Genomic DNA, 15,668 nt, shown 5'->3' with positions numbered 1-15,668 from the left:
ATCATATACAGTCTGCCATGGAATGAATCAATTAGAAGTTGAAGTAGATGGTGAGAAAAGTTGATCCATAAGGAAGAAGCATCTCCGAAGCCTCAACCGTTCTCACACCATTGGTTTCACACCTATCTAGTAACGTTTTATTTATTTATCTGTTTTATGCGTTTTCTCGTGACAACTATCTTTTCTATCTGCCTGACTAAGATCTGCAAGGTATCCACTGCTTGCACAAATCAACAATCTCCGTGGGATCGACCCTCACTCACCTGAGGTATTACTTGGACGACCCGGTATACTTATCGGTCTATTTGTGCGAAACGTCTGGAGTTAATTTCGTGCACCAAGTTTTTGGCGCCGTTGCCGGGGTTTGTTAAGATTTGACAAACTATCGGATTATCTTGTTGCTTAGATTAGGTACTTTTTACTATTTTGTTTGTGTCTTTTATTTTGTTTTCAAAAATTTTTCAAAATCTTTTCTTTTCTTTATTAATCTTTGTCTTTTGTGTGAGTCTTTTGTTCTTGTTCTTGTTAAAAGTTTCAAACTTTCTGGTTTTTTTTTTCCAAAAATTTTCAAAAATAGTGTCTTTTGTTTGAATTTAGTGTCAATTCTTAAGTTTGGTGTCCTTTGTGTGTTCTTTATTTTCTTTGAATTTTCGAATTACTCTTAGTGTTCTTTCTTGGTATTCAAGTTGTTCTTGTTTTTTTTCTTGTTTTGATCTTAAAATTTTTGAGTTTGGTGTCTTTTAGTTGTTTTTCTCTTTCTTCATTAATTTAAAAAATAAAAAAATATCTTTTCTATCTTTATTCAAAATTTTCGAAAATCTTATTCGCTTTTTTAATTTTGATTTAAAAATTTTCAAGTTTTGTGTTTTCTTGTTAGTAAAGTCAAATTTCAAAAATCCTATCTTATCTTATTTCAAATTCAATTTTTAAAACTCAATTTCAAAATTTAAAATTTAAAAATTCAAATTTCAAATTTCAAAATTAAATATTTTTCAAAAATCAATTTTCAAATCTTATCTTTTCAAATCTTTTTCAAATCTTCACCATATCTTATCTTTTCAACTTATTTTCAAATCCTTATCTTATCTTATCTTGTTTAAATTTCAAAATTCAAAATTAAATCTTTTCAAAATCTTTTCAATTCTTATCTTATCTTGTTGACTTTTTTTTTAATTTTAAATGTAAAAAATTTTTAAAATTAAATTTTTTTCAAATCTCCTATCTTATCTTAATTTCAAATCTTTCTTAATTAATTACTTATTTTCTCTTTCTTCTTTTTGAAAACTTTCTAACTAATTTCTCTCTCTTCTATTTTCGAAAACTTCTCACTCCTTTCTCTCTCTTCTTTTTCGAAAATCATCTTTCAATTTTCAAATCTTTTTAGTTAATTAGATTTTAATTTACTTCTTGTTTTCAAAATTAAATAAATAAATAAAATAAAAATAAAAATATTTTAATTTTAGTTTCTCTTTTTAGTTCTTAATTTTCGAATTCTTTACCCCCTCTATTTGAATTCTTCTTCTCATTCCTCTATCTTCATTCTTCTTTCTTCTTCACATATCACAGGGAGTCCTCTATCTTTTGACATATAGCTACTATTCTTTTTCTTTCTTGTTCTTTTTTTTCTTGTTTTTTGAGCCGAAACAGGGATAAAGAACCTCTCTTTGATCCTGATCTTGAACCTGAGAGGACCTTAAGAAGGCGTTTATAACAAGTTAAAGCACAACACTCCAGAAGAGATCTCACAGAACTTTTCGAACAAGAAACAGAAAATACAAACATGGCAGCCGAACAGAACAATGGAGGAGATGCAAGGAAGGTTCTTTGTATGACTTTACTGCATCCACTTCTGACTTCTATGGAAGAAGTATCTCCATACCTGTCATTAGAGCAAATAACTTTGAACTTAAGCCTCAGTTAGTCTCTCTAATGCAACATAATTGCAAATTTCATGGACTTCTACTAGAAGATCCACATCAATTCTTATCTGAATTTTTGCAAATCTATGACACTGTTAAGACCAATGGAGTGGATCCTGAGGTCTACAGACTTATACTTTTCCCCTTTGCTGTTAGAGATAGAGCTAGGATATGGTTGGATTCTCAACCTAAGGAAAGCCTAGACTCTTGGGAAAAGTTGGTCAATACATTCTTGGCCAAGTTCTTTCCACCTCAAAAGATGAGCAAGCTCAGGGTGGAAGTTCAAACCTTCAGACAAAAAGAGGGTGAATCCCTCTATAAAACTTGGGAAAGATATAAGCAACTGATCAGGAGATGTCCTCCTAACATGCTCTCAGAATGGTCTATCCTAGGAATCTTCTATGATGGTCTATCTGAGATGTCCAAGATGTCCTTGGATCATTCTGCTGGTGGATAACTCCACTTGAAGAAAATGCCTGAAGAGGTGCATGAACTCATTGAAATGGTTGTAAACAACCAGTTTATGTACACTTTTGAGAGAAACCCTTTTGAACAATGGGGTAGCTTAGAAGAAAGGAATCCTAGAGGTTGACACTCTGAATGCCATATTGGCTTAGAACAAGATCTTAACCCAACAGTTCAATATGATCTTTCAGTATTTGACTGGAATGCAAGCTGCAGCTAGCAGCACTCAAGACGCCTCCTATGAAGGAGATGCCTATGATCCAAATCAACCCATGATGGAAGAGGTGAATTACATGGGAGAACCCTCTGGAAACACTTACAACTCCTTATGGAGAAATCATGCTAACCTTTCATGGAGAGATCAACAGAAGCCTCAGCAAGGCTTCAACAAAAATCAAGGTGGAAGAAACCAGAATAGATTTAATAATAAACCATTACCTTCTTCTCAGCAAAACATGGAGACTTCTAAGCAGTGCCTTTCTGACTTAGCAATCATAGTCTCTGAACTCTCTAAGACCACTCACAGTTTCGTAACAGAAACTAGGTCCTCCATCGGAAATCTGGAGGTATAATAAACCCCAATTTTGTGGTTTATCTTGTGCTTAATTTAGAAGATTTTATTACGTTTTCCCACATTTATTCAATGAAATAGCATGGTTTTGCAATTCTCCCTTGATTTGTGCTTAAATGTGAAAACATGCTTTTTAGGCCTTAAAATAGCTAAATTCAATTCACTTTAATTCCATTCGATGCCTTGATATGTTTGTTGAGTGATTTCATGCTCATAAGACAAGTATTGGATGGAAGAAGTGAGAAGAAAAGCATGCAAAATGGGAGAACTCATGAAGAAATGAAGGAACCATAAAGCTGTCAAGCCTGACCTCTTCACACTCAATCGATCATAACTTGAGCTACAGAGGTTCAAATGAGGTAGTTTCAGTTGCGTTGGAAATCTAACATCCGGGGCTTCAAATTGATATAAAATTTGCCATAGTTTCCTGACGTCTAGGGATGCGCACGTGCACTGTACGTGTGCGCACCGATGGAGCAGCATGGGTCCACTTTGGGCAACTCGTTGGGGGCGATTTCTAGCTCATTTTAGGCCCAATCCAACTCATTTCTGATGCTATTGTACCCAAGGATTGAGGGGGGGGGGATGAACCAAGTAGTCATAGTTTAATTTTCATCATGTTTTAGGGTAAAATTCTAGAGAGAGAGGCTCTCTCATCTCTCTAGATTTAGGATAGAAATTAGGGGAAAGTTAGGTTAATCACTCTCAAATTTCTCTTTCAATTCTTGTTTTGATTTTAATTCTCATTATATTTTAATGTTCTATTGTCTTAATCTTCTTAGTTTCTCTTGTTGATTTCTTATTTTGCTCTCTTTTATGTTGATGAACCTTTGTTGGATCTTAATTTCATCTAATACAATTTTATGTTTCCATGTCTCTCTTGATGTTTACTTCATTTGCTATTGTTGATTTCTTGCTTATGTTAGTTATGGGTTTCCTTTAATTCTTGCATTTTATGAAGTTTACTTTTATTGCACTCTAGGTGTTTGATAAAATGCTTCCACTAGCTTTTGAGTAGTTTTCTTTACTCTTGGCCTAGGCTAAGGGGATTGAGTGACCTTGAGTCATTGGGTATCAATGAATTGGTGAATTGAGAACCCTTGGTGATAAATTTGATACTCATTGATACTAATCCACTACTAATCTAATTAGTAGATAGGTTGGGACTTATGGGTTGATGTGATCAAGCCTATTTGACTTACTTCAAGCTTAGGAGTAGATATTACGTACTTAAAGCTTTTAGAGGTAGACTTAATAGGTTGGCCTCTCATAATTGTCAATATATAGTTTGTAGACAAGGATGGTGATCTCAATTACCTATGTCTAGCCAAGAGTACTTTTCATCTCTTTTATTAGTTAATTGTTCATTTACTTTCCTTGCCATCTATTTTCCTGCTAATTACCAAATCAAACCCCCCACATCTTCATAGCCAATAATTAAACACTTCATTGCAATTCCTTGTGAGACGACCCGGAGTTTAAATACTTCGGTTAATTTTTATTTGGGGTTTGTACTTGTGACAACTCAAATTTTTGATGTGAGAATTGTTTGTTAGTTTGGAGCTATGCTTACAACGAAGTTATTATTTCTATAAGAAGAAAATCTAGACCATCAATAAATTCTCATCCATCAAGGTACAAGTTGGTCAGTTGAGTAAGAGAATCCCTAAGACCCCTCCTAACACTCTCCTAAGTAACAGTGAAGTAAATCCAAGAGAAGAGTACAAGGCCATCACTATAGAAGATGAGGCCGAATCTGAAAGGGATACTCTGGCATTGAATGCCAGTAAGGAAGTCCTTACTGGGCGTTCAACGCCCAAAGAAGCACCATCACTGGTGTTAAACGCCAGTAAGGAAGGCCTTACTGGGCGTTCAACACCCAAAGAGGTACAAAAGCTGGCATTGAATGCCAGTAAAGGGATAGTTGGGCGTTCAACGCCCACTAACCAATTCCCTATCGAGAACTGAAGGCAACTAAGGCTCATGAGGATACTATAGAAGTTCCATTGAATGCCTTGTTGCAAATCATGGATTATGAGGATCACTCCTCCTCTGATGAGGAAGAGAAAACTAGGGAAGAGCAAGTTGTTCGTTACCTAGGAGTCCTCATGAAGCTGAATGCCAAGTTGCTTGGCATAGAGCCATTGGAGGAAGAACCTCCAGTGCTCACCAAGGAACTCAATGCCTTGGTTCAACACAAACTACCTCAGAAGTTGCCGGATTTCAAACGCTTCCTGATTCCTTGCACCATAGGCACCGTTACCTTTGATAAGGCTCTGTGTGACCTAGGGTCAAGCATAAACCTTATGCCACTCTCTGTAATAGAGATGTTGGGAATCTTTGAGGTACAAGCTACAAGAATCTCACTAGAGATGACAGACAAGTCAATGAAAAAGGCATATGGTCTGATAGAGGATGTCTTATTAAAGGTTGGGAACCTTTACATCCCTGCAGATTTTATAATCTTGGATACTGGAGAGGAAGAGGATGAATCCATCATCCTTGGAAGACCCTTCTTAACCGCTGCCAATGCCATCATTAATGTAGTAAAGGGAGAGCTGATTATACAGTTATGGGAGGACCACATCTTGTTCAAGATGCCTAATCCCAACTCTCCCTCTGACAAAAGAGAGACAGTTATGTATCACCTAGTATTTTAACCCTCTCTCTCAGTGCAAAGTTATACAGAGCTCCCAGACACCAATTCTAAGTTTGGTGTTGGGCAGCCATCATCAAGCACTGAGAACAAAGGTACTAAGAAAAAAGTACCTAAAGGCTGGAGGGACAAGAAGATCCCCACTGAAGGTCTCTCACCTGGCATGAGAGTTGTCTTCACTGATGACCCAGTTATTCTACATACTGTGAACAGGATCCTGTCTCTAGAACATGTGGAACTCATCCATGAGAGAACAGGCAATAAGTTCACTGTAAGGGGCAAAATTCTGAGCCCCTACCCATCTCTGTAAGGAGCTAATCGTCAAGCTAGTTATGTTAAAGAAGTGCTTGTTGGGATACAACCCATCAATAATTAGTTATTTCTATTTTTCATTAAGTTTATTTCAGTTATATCAGTTTAATTTCTATATTTGTTTAAGTTTGTGATCATGTGCAGTAGTTAGAATAGAAACAGAAACAGTCAAAACTGAAAATAGAACACCCTGGAGCAAGTACCTTACTCGCGTTGAATGCCTGACAAGGAGGCTAGAGTGGGCATTCAACGCCCATGAGGAGTAGCTTTGCTGGCATTGAATGCTAGCCAGGGAGCATGAAGCTAGCATTGAACGCCAGCCAGGGGGCAGAGACTGGGCATTCAACGCCCCAACAGAGGCACAGACCTGGTGTTGAACGCCAGTGATGGTAACCTCCAATGGGCGTTCAATGCCCCATAAGAAGCATATAGCTAGACTTGAACGCCAGCTAGGAGTAGGAGGTGGGTATTCAACGCCCACACAGGGGTAGGAAAGTCGAATTCCCTAGCCTCCCAAGATCAGTAGGTCCCACAGAATCTCCACCTACCCCACCTTCTTCTCTCTCTTACTTTCAGTCTTCCCCACACACTCTTCCCCATAAACTCTCAACCAATCACATCAATATCTCTTCTCAAAACCATGACGCTAGTGTGAAACCACATCCCAAAAATTGGAGCACCATGGTCCGAGGGCGACCCTTGGATTTCAACTCGGAAAGTGTAAGGTTGGTGCTCCATTTGCTAATAATGCAAGGAGACCCACATCCTTACACTAGGAGAGTCAATTTTGATTAGAGGTTGGACCAAGTCCTTTCAGACATTTGTGTGGAAGGAGCTCAGTGAAAGATGGATACTCAAGGCAAGCCTGTCCAACTAAGAAGGCTTGACCTCAAGCCCGTAGCTAAAGGATGGTTGGAATTCATCCAACGCTCTATCATCCCTACTAGCAATCAGTCAGAAGTGACCATTGGCAAAGCCATCATGATTCATCATGATTGGGAGTGAGGTGGAGGTACATGAGGTGATACCTCAGGAATTGTACAAGAAAGCTGAAAAGCCTTCCACCTTAGCAAGGTTGGCATTCCTCCACCTTGTCTATCACTTATGCAATTCAGCTAGAATTGTCATAGAAGGAGATATCCCCATTGAGGAGGACAAGCCCATCACTAAAAGAAGGATGGAGCAAACTAGAGAACCTACATATGCACCTCAACAAGAGTATGTGGAGCTGCCTCAACAAGAAATCCCTGAGATGCCTCAAGGGATGCATTTTCCTCCCCCAAGGCTATTGGGACCAATTGCATACTTCTTTTGGAGAATTGAGCTCCAGCATGGATCATTTGAGGATGGGACATCAAGAGCATTCCACCATCCTCTATGAAATAAGCTAAGATCAAAGGGCCATGAGGGAAGATCAAAGAGCCATGAGGGAAGAACAACAGAGACAGGGGCGTGACATAGTAGAAATCAAACACTCTATTGGATCCTCTAGAAGGAGTAGTAGTCGCCATCACTAAGGTGGATTCGTTCCCTTAATCCCCTGTTGCCTATGTTATTTTTCTGTTTTCCATGTATTTTATCTTATTGTCTGTTTCTAGTGCATGATCATCATCATTTTATGTCTTAAAGCTATGAAATATTCCATACATCTCTCACCTTGCTTAAAAGAAAATTTTAATTGAAAAGGAATAGGGAGATACATGAATTTCGAGTTATATAATAAGAATAGTTCAATTATTTGATGTGGTGGCATTACTTTTATTTTCTGAATGCATGAATGAGCAGTGCATATTTGATGTTGGAGTTAAGAATGTTGGCTCTTGAAAGAATGATGATAAAAGAGAAGTATTATTGGTGATCTGAAAAATCCTAAAATTAATTCTTGAAGCAAGAAAAAGCAGCAAAAAGTAATAAAAAAAGAAAAAAAATTTGTATATGCGGAAAAAAAAAAGAAAAAGCAAGCAGAAAAAGAAAGAAAAAAGAAAAAGCCAATAGCTATTTAAACCAAAAGGCAAGAGCAAGGATCCAAGGCTTTGAGCATCAATGGTTAGAAGGGCCTAAAAGAAACAAAATCTTAGCCTAAACAGTTCAAATGAGCTGTTTCCTTAACTATATGCTTGTGGTGTGAAGGTGTCAAACTTGAGACTGAGCAGTTAAAGTTGTGATCCAAATCAAAGAGTGTGCTTAAGAACTCTAGACATCACTGGCTGGGGATTCTAGCAAAGCTGAATCACAATCCGAAAGGGTTCACCCAGTTAAGTGTCTGTGGCGTTTATGTATCCGGTGGTAATACTGGAAAACAAAGCGCTTAGGGTCACGACCAAGACTCAAAAGAAGCTGTGTTCAAGAATAAAAAAGAACTGAACTATGAGAATCAATAGTATCATCTGGATTCTGAGTTCCTAAAGATGCCAATTATTCTGAGCTTCAATGGAAGTGAGATGCCAAAACTATTCAGAAGCAAAAAGCTACTAGTCCCGCTCATCTAATTGAAACTGAGCTTCATTGAGAACTCTGAAACTTATTGTATCCTTCCCTCATTTTAATCCTACTTTATTTTTGGTTTCTTAGGGACAAGCAACAGTTTAAGTTTGGTGTTCTGATGAGCGGATATTTTATACGCTTTTTGGCATCAATTTCATATAGTTTTCATTATATTTTGTTTAGGTTTTATTATATTTTCATAGGTTTTAGTGAAAAATTCATATTTTTGGATTCTACTTTGAGTTATGGTGTTTTATGATGATTTTAGGTATTTTCTGGCTGAAATTGAGGAGTTTTGGCAAAGTCTGATTCAGAGACAGAGAAAGGACTGCAGATGCTGTCAAGATCTAACCTCCATGAACTCGAAGGAGTATTTCTGGAGCTATAGAAGTCCAAATGGCGCGCTCTCAATGGCTATGGAAAGATAACATTCAGGGCTTTCCAAAAATATATAATAGTTTATACTTTGTTTCGGAAATAAAGGCCCAAAATTGGCATTCAACGCTAGCCACCAGCTCCATTCCTGGCGTCCAACGCCCAAAGGGGAATAGCTGGCGTCCAAACGCCCAAAAGGGAGTCCAAGGCTGGCGTTCAACGCCGAAGATGGGTACTAGCTCGTGGCTTCACTCAAGCTTAGACCAAACACTCACCAAGTGGGCCCAGAAAGTGGATTTTCGCACCACTAGACTAGTTTATTTTAGGGTTAAGTTCGATTTTGGTCCCTAACGTAGGGGTGAAAATTTGTTTCGTCCCCAATTTTTTTTTGCTACAAAATGGTCCCCAAAGTTTCAGTTTATTTTAAAATCGTCCGTTGGACGAAAATAGCCCTCCCTCCCCTCTTCTTCCTCAACACCCATCTTCTTCCTCAACATTAACCAGAAGCAGATGCACAAACGCAGAAGAACAACAATGGATCTAAAGTTTAACCTAATTTTAAAATCATCCTTCGGACAATTATACCATTCCCCCTATCACTGTTTTGTCATCTCCTCTCTTGCTCTGCTTCTTCATCCCTGCTTCTTCATCTTTTTCATCCTCAGCAGCATCAAAATTCCAAATTCAAGCCAAATCAGAAGCAGAAATTCACCTAATCAACATAGCATGACATTGCAGCAACATCAACATATCCAAAACCCATATCATCAATAGAAAAACTCAATATTCCACAAGCAAAAAAATTCCACAACAAAAATCAGAATAAGAAATTCCACAGCAAAAATCAGATATTCCAAATCAGAATATATTCCACAACAAATTCCACAACAAATTTAGATTATGTAAGACAAATAAGAAATTCAGTTCACAAAGAAGGGAAGAAGGAGAAGAAGAGGATCGTGGAGAGGATGCGGGGAGCAGTAATGAGCGGCGAGGAGAGCAGCAAGGAGAGCGGCGAGTAAGCAAAAACAACAGCGGGCGGTGAGGGGAGAGGACCGGTGGTAGTGGCGGCAGCTGCAGCAGTGGAGGACGCAAATCCTTCAGCTCGCGCATCCCTCTCTCCCTTCGGGGTTAGCGACAGTGGCTCAACGGCAGCAACAAACCCAGGACGACGGCGGCTCCCTCCTCTCCCACCTTCCTCCTTCCCCCTTCCCCTTCCCCCTCGTGATCCCTTCCCCTTCCCCTTTCCTCTTTCCTCTTCCCCCGCCCTGGTTCTTTCTCTGATGCCAGGGCATCTTGGCCAGTTTCACTGACCTTTTCTTTACTGTTTTTAGGTTAGTTTCATGCATTTCTTTAGGAAATAAGCTAGTTTTGGGTAAATATTCACTTATGCCTTGATTCAAGCATACATTGTGCATTTTACATAATTTCATAAGGATTTTCCATAAGTTTAGTGACAAATATTATGTTGCATTACTCATGACTTGGACTAGAGCTTTGATGCACTTTATTGCTTGATTTCAGGACCAAAAGGAAGCAGGAAAAGGGGAGGTAACTTGCAAGATTAATGAGAAAAGTGATTGCCAATAACACTCTCAAAAAGCCATCAATGCCCACGTTAGAGAGTCACGTTAACCAAGTTAACGTGAACTCTAACGTGGAGAAGAGAAGTTGAGCCAACGTTAGTGACACTTAACATTGTCACTAACGTTGGCAATTACTCATAAGTGGCCACGTTAGAAGGCACGTTAACCTAGTTAACGTGGCCTCTAACGTTAAGGGGGGAAGAGAAGCCAACGTTAGTGACACTCAACATTGTCACTAACGTTGGCCTATGGTGCAAAGTACCACGTTAACTTGGTTAACGTGGGAACTAACGTAAAGGATGAAGAGTTGTCGACAACGTTAGTGACACTCAACATTGTCACTAACGTTGAAGCAACCACACAACCCCCAAGAGTCACGTTAACTTCCACGTTAACTTGGTTAACGTGGAAGCTAACGATGAGGAATGAAGGATGAACCAACATTAGTGACACTCAACATTGTCACTAACGTTGGGATGGCTAAAAGATGGCCACGTTAGAAGCCACGTTAACCTAGTTAACGTGGGCTCTAACGTGAAACCCAGGGGCACATTGGAACGTTAGTAACAATGTTGAATGTCACTAACGTTCTCGAAGGATGGCAAGGGCCACGTTAGAAGCCACGTTAACCTAGTTAACGTGGGCTTTAACGTGAAGCAAGAAGGGGCACACTGGAACGTTAGTGACAATGTTGAGTGTCACTAACGTTCTCGAAGGTTGACAAGGCAACGTTAAAAGCCACGTTAACCTAGTTAACGTGGGTTTTAACGTGAGGCAAAGGGGTGCATTAGAACGTTAGTGACAATGTTAAGTGTCACTAACGTTCCCGAGCTTATACTTTCACTAAATGATTAACACTCCTTACGCCCTGAGCTGAAGTCTCTGCCCACTTCGCACTTTCTCTCTGCAAGTAAAGCCAAGCCCAAATAAAGAAAGGAACTGCTTGAAACTCAAGATCCAAAGGCCCAAGACTTGAAGAGTAAACTAGAAGCTGAGAAGAGTAGTATATATAGGAGTAGCTTTGAATTGTAAAGGAGTTCTGGAGGCTGGGAAGAAGAGAACTACTCTCTGTATTTTACTTTTTTTGCAATTTCTAGTTTTATGATGTATTCTCCATCTTTGTTTTCATTTTCAAGAGCTATGAACAACTAAACCCCTTTCATTGGGTTAGGGAGCTCTGTTGTAATTTGATGGATCAATACTAATTTTCATTATTCTTCTTCTATCTTTCCTCTTGATTTTACTTGAAAGCTTTCGATCTTCATCCAATTGAGTAGTTATCTTGGAAGAGAAGTTATTCAAACTTGGATCTCTTTTGAACCTTGAAAGAGGAATGAAGAGATCAAGCTAGAAATGCTTTCTCATGCTGGACCAAATTGGGTTTGGATGGGTATGTGACTATAACCCTCTCAATACTTGGTTTGGGAAATGCATGTGGTATAATCAGCGACCATACTTCATCTCTTCTCATGAGCAATTGACCAAGGAATTGGCTATTGATCAAGATTTGAGAGATTGAATTGCAAGAAATTGTAATTCAATCACTTAAGATTGCCAAGGAGATCAATGAGTGCATTGATTGAGGAAGAGATGAAAATGAACTTGATCCGGAGAATTGCAACATCTCCTAAGCCCAATGAACTCCCCATCTCTGATCTTACCCATTCTCTTTAATTTCTGCCATTTACTTTTATGAGCAAATTCCCCATTCCCATTTACAATTCTGCAATTTATTTTCAGTCATTTACTTCCAGTCCTTTAATTCTAGCATTTGCTTTTCTGTTATTTACATTCCCGCCATTTTATTTTCTGCAACTCTCAACCCAAATTCTGGATTCGCTCAACTAGAACATTCTTCTAATTAAAGTTTCTTGATCAATCAATCCTTGTGGGATTCGACCTCACTCTATTGTGAGTTTTTACTTGACGACAACTTCGGTACACTTGCCGAAGGGAGATTTGTTGCGAGACAAGTTTTCTGTGCATCAAGTTTATGGCGCCGTTGCCGGGGATTGATTGTGCATCAACAATGATTAAAGTGGAAGATCACTAGATTGAGCATTTTTATTTTGTGAATTTCATTCTTCTGTTTGAGTGATTTACTTTTTGTTTAGTTAAACTTCTTCCCTTCCCCCTCTATTCTTTTGTTTTTCTTTGTTATTTTCAATTCTGTTTGCTAACCCACTAACTGTTTGATATATTGCATCACCCACAACTAACAGTAATTCTGACACAAATACTGTCTGCACCTATTTTCTTTGCTTGTACTTGTTGGTTGTATGACAGGGAGAAGAAGCGGGGCTTCAACTTCCTTTGATTCTGAACCTGAGAGAACCTTCCTTAGACTAAGGAGGGAGGCAAAAGAAAAACGTGTAGTTGGTGCTGAAGAAGAGGAGGAACACTTTGAGGAATACTTTGAACCAAACATGGAAGAAAACATGGAAAATCATCATGAAGAAGAGACTCACAACCATGGCAGAGGAGGTGGAGCAAATCATGCTGGGGAGGATAGAAGATTTTTGGGCTCTTACATTAATCCTAACCCAGGCAATTGTGGAAGTAGCATCCAAAAGCCAACAATCCATGCCAACAACTTTGAACTTAAACCACAGCTCATCACCCTTGTTCAGAACAACTGTTCGTTTGGAGGAGGTGTTCAAGAAGACCCCAATCAACATTTGACCACCTTTCTGAGAATATGTGACACAGTAAAATCTAATGGTGATCATCCTGACGCCTATAGACTGCTCTTATTTCCCTTCTCACTCAGAGACAAGGCAGCCAAGTGGCTGGAATCCTTTCCAAGGAAGAGCTTGACAACTTGGGAGGATGTGGTGAACAAATTCTTAGCAAGATTCTACCCTCCTCAATGAATCAATAGGCTGAGAGCTGAGGTTCAAACTTTCAGGCAACAAGATGGTGAGACTCTGTATGAAGCATGGGAGAGGTTCAAGGACTTAACAAGGAGGTGTCCACCTGACATGTTCAACGAATGGGTCCAACTGCACATTTTCTATGAAGGGCTCTCTTATGAGTCAAAGAAGGCAGTAGACCATTCATCTGGAGGATCCTTGAACAAGAAGAAGACCATTGAGGAAGCCATAGATGTTATTGAAACAGTAGCAGAAAATGACTACTTCTATGCTTCCGAAAGAGGGAACACAAGAGGAGTGATGGAGCTAAACAATGTAGATGCTCTGTTGGCTCAAAACAAGCTCATTACCCAGCAGCTGGCTGACCTCACCAAGAAGATGGAGAGGAACCAAGTAGCAGCAATCTCCACTTCATCAACAACACAAGAAGGAGTGAATAAAGAAGCAGAGGGGAGTCAAGAGCAAGCCAACTACATTGGGAATTCACCAAGGAAAAACTATGATCCATACTCCAAGACTTACAACCCTAGATGGAGAAACCACCCAAACTTTGGGTGGGGAAGTGAGCAAGATCAAAACCAAGACCAGAGACGTTACAACTCCAACAACAATGCAGCTCACTAGCAATTCACCCAGAGGACATCTCAACACCCCCACAACAACACTTCTCCACATACTTATCAAAACCAAAATAGCACATCTGCTCCGAACCACTCATCAATTGATGACAAGCTCTCTAAGATTGAGGCCTTACTTGAAGGAATATGCCAAGAGATTCAAGAAAATAAGGTGTTCAAAGAGGAGGTGCGAGCCAATATTAAGAACCAGGGAGAGACCATCAGGAAGCTAGAATTCCAGGTGGGATATTTAGCTGAGAAGATTCCCAAACCTACTGATAGCTTCCCAAGTGACAAGGAGAAAAACCCCAAGGGAGAAGCAAAGAAAGTAAGATGGGAAGATTGCAAAATGGTCACTACAAGTGATCATGAGATTGAAGACAAGCAAGGCAAAATGTGCAAACAACCTGAAGACAACTCAACAAAAGAAGAGGATAGAGATAACAAAGAACCAGAAATCTCACAACAAGAGCTGCTAAAGCTCTATGCACCATTCTATCAACTGCTCAATGGTGTTGTGGGAAAAAGAATATACTCAAGGTTCCTAGACTTGTTTGCATCTCTGCATGTGAACATACCATTCATCAAGGCAATTCAACAAATGCTTGCATTCATCAAGTATATGAAGGAACTTCTTCCCAGGAAAAGCTCACTCAAGGGAGGGCAGACTATAGTGATGAACAAGGAATGTAGTGCCCTTATTCAACCTGAGTTGCCTACAAAAAGAAGAGACCCAGGAAGTTTTCATATCCCTTGTGCCATAGGTGAAAATATGTTCGACAGAGCACTATGTGATTTAGGGGCCAGCATCAACTTACTACCCTTATCCCTGGTGAAGAGGCTGCAGATCAATGAGATAATGCCCACAGATGTCATTATCAGACTGGCTGACAAAACTCAAAAGCAAGCAATAGGAGTGGTGGAAAATGTGTTGCTAAAGGTTGGGAAGTACTTTCTCCCAACAGACTTTGTCATTCTGGACATGGAAGAGAGTCACACTCATCCAATCATATTGGGAGGACCATTCCTAGCTACGGCCAGAGCACTTATTGATGTAGAGAAAGGGGAGCTAATATTGAAAATCCATGATGAACGACTCAGCTTCAATGTTTTCAAACTCTCACAAGAAACAGATCAAGAGGACAAGGAACTAAGCACAAATGATAATGAGACACTGAAGGAGGAAACAAGCACTGAAGCACAGCCAGCTCATTCTGAGACCCTCTTAACTGACAAATAAGGAAAACAGCAAGCGCCACAGCTCAAGGAAAAGTTGGAGGAACCCAAACCTCTAGAGGCAGGTGAAGACAGCATCACAACTCCTTGGAGAAAAGAGGTCACCAAGGGGAAAGCAACCTCAAAAGAAACAAAGAAGAAGGTACCAAGGAGATGGAGGAACAAGAAGATCCCTACGGAAGACTTCTCTCCAGGGGATAGAGTTGTCTCAGCCTACTTCCCAGATGTTCCCCCTAATCTTCCTACTGTGCCATCTCAATTACCTAAGGTCTTCACTATCAACAGAGTTCTTTCCCTGGAACATGTGGAGATCATTGATCCAACCAATGGATACAAGTCCACAGCAAGAGGGGAGGACTTTAAGCACTACCAACCACCATGATGAAGGAAAAACGTCAAGCTAGTGACGCTAAAGAAGCGCTTCATGGGAGGCAACCCATGTTTTATATGCTTTCAGATGATAATGAATAAGTCAATCTTTATGATTTCAACCCAAACTTGACAAACACTTGGTGAATTCTTTATCATGCAGTATATAGTGAAGAACAAGTTTGGTGTTCAAAGCAAACCAAGA

General features: G+C 39.5%; 1 non-coding gene across 1 annotated transcript; it reads right to left on the bottom strand.

Annotated features, from left to right (window-relative positions):
- Positions 1-13,247: 13,247 nt before the first annotated feature.
- LOC148549275 (small nucleolar RNA R71) lies at positions 13,248-13,351 on the bottom strand. Its single transcript, XR_015898021.1, has one exon. It is a non-coding gene; the product is annotated as a small nucleolar RNA R71 (small nucleolar RNA).
- Positions 13,352-15,668: the final 2,317 nt, after the last annotated feature.

Source organism: Arachis ipaensis, chromosome B8, assembly GCF_059453495.1.
Source record: "Arachis ipaensis isolate K30076 ecotype BB chromosome B8, ASM5945349v1, whole genome shotgun sequence".
Taxonomy (NCBI): domain Eukaryota; kingdom Viridiplantae; phylum Streptophyta; class Magnoliopsida; order Fabales; family Fabaceae; genus Arachis; species Arachis ipaensis.
This window is presented reverse-complemented; position numbering and strand designations above follow the sequence as displayed.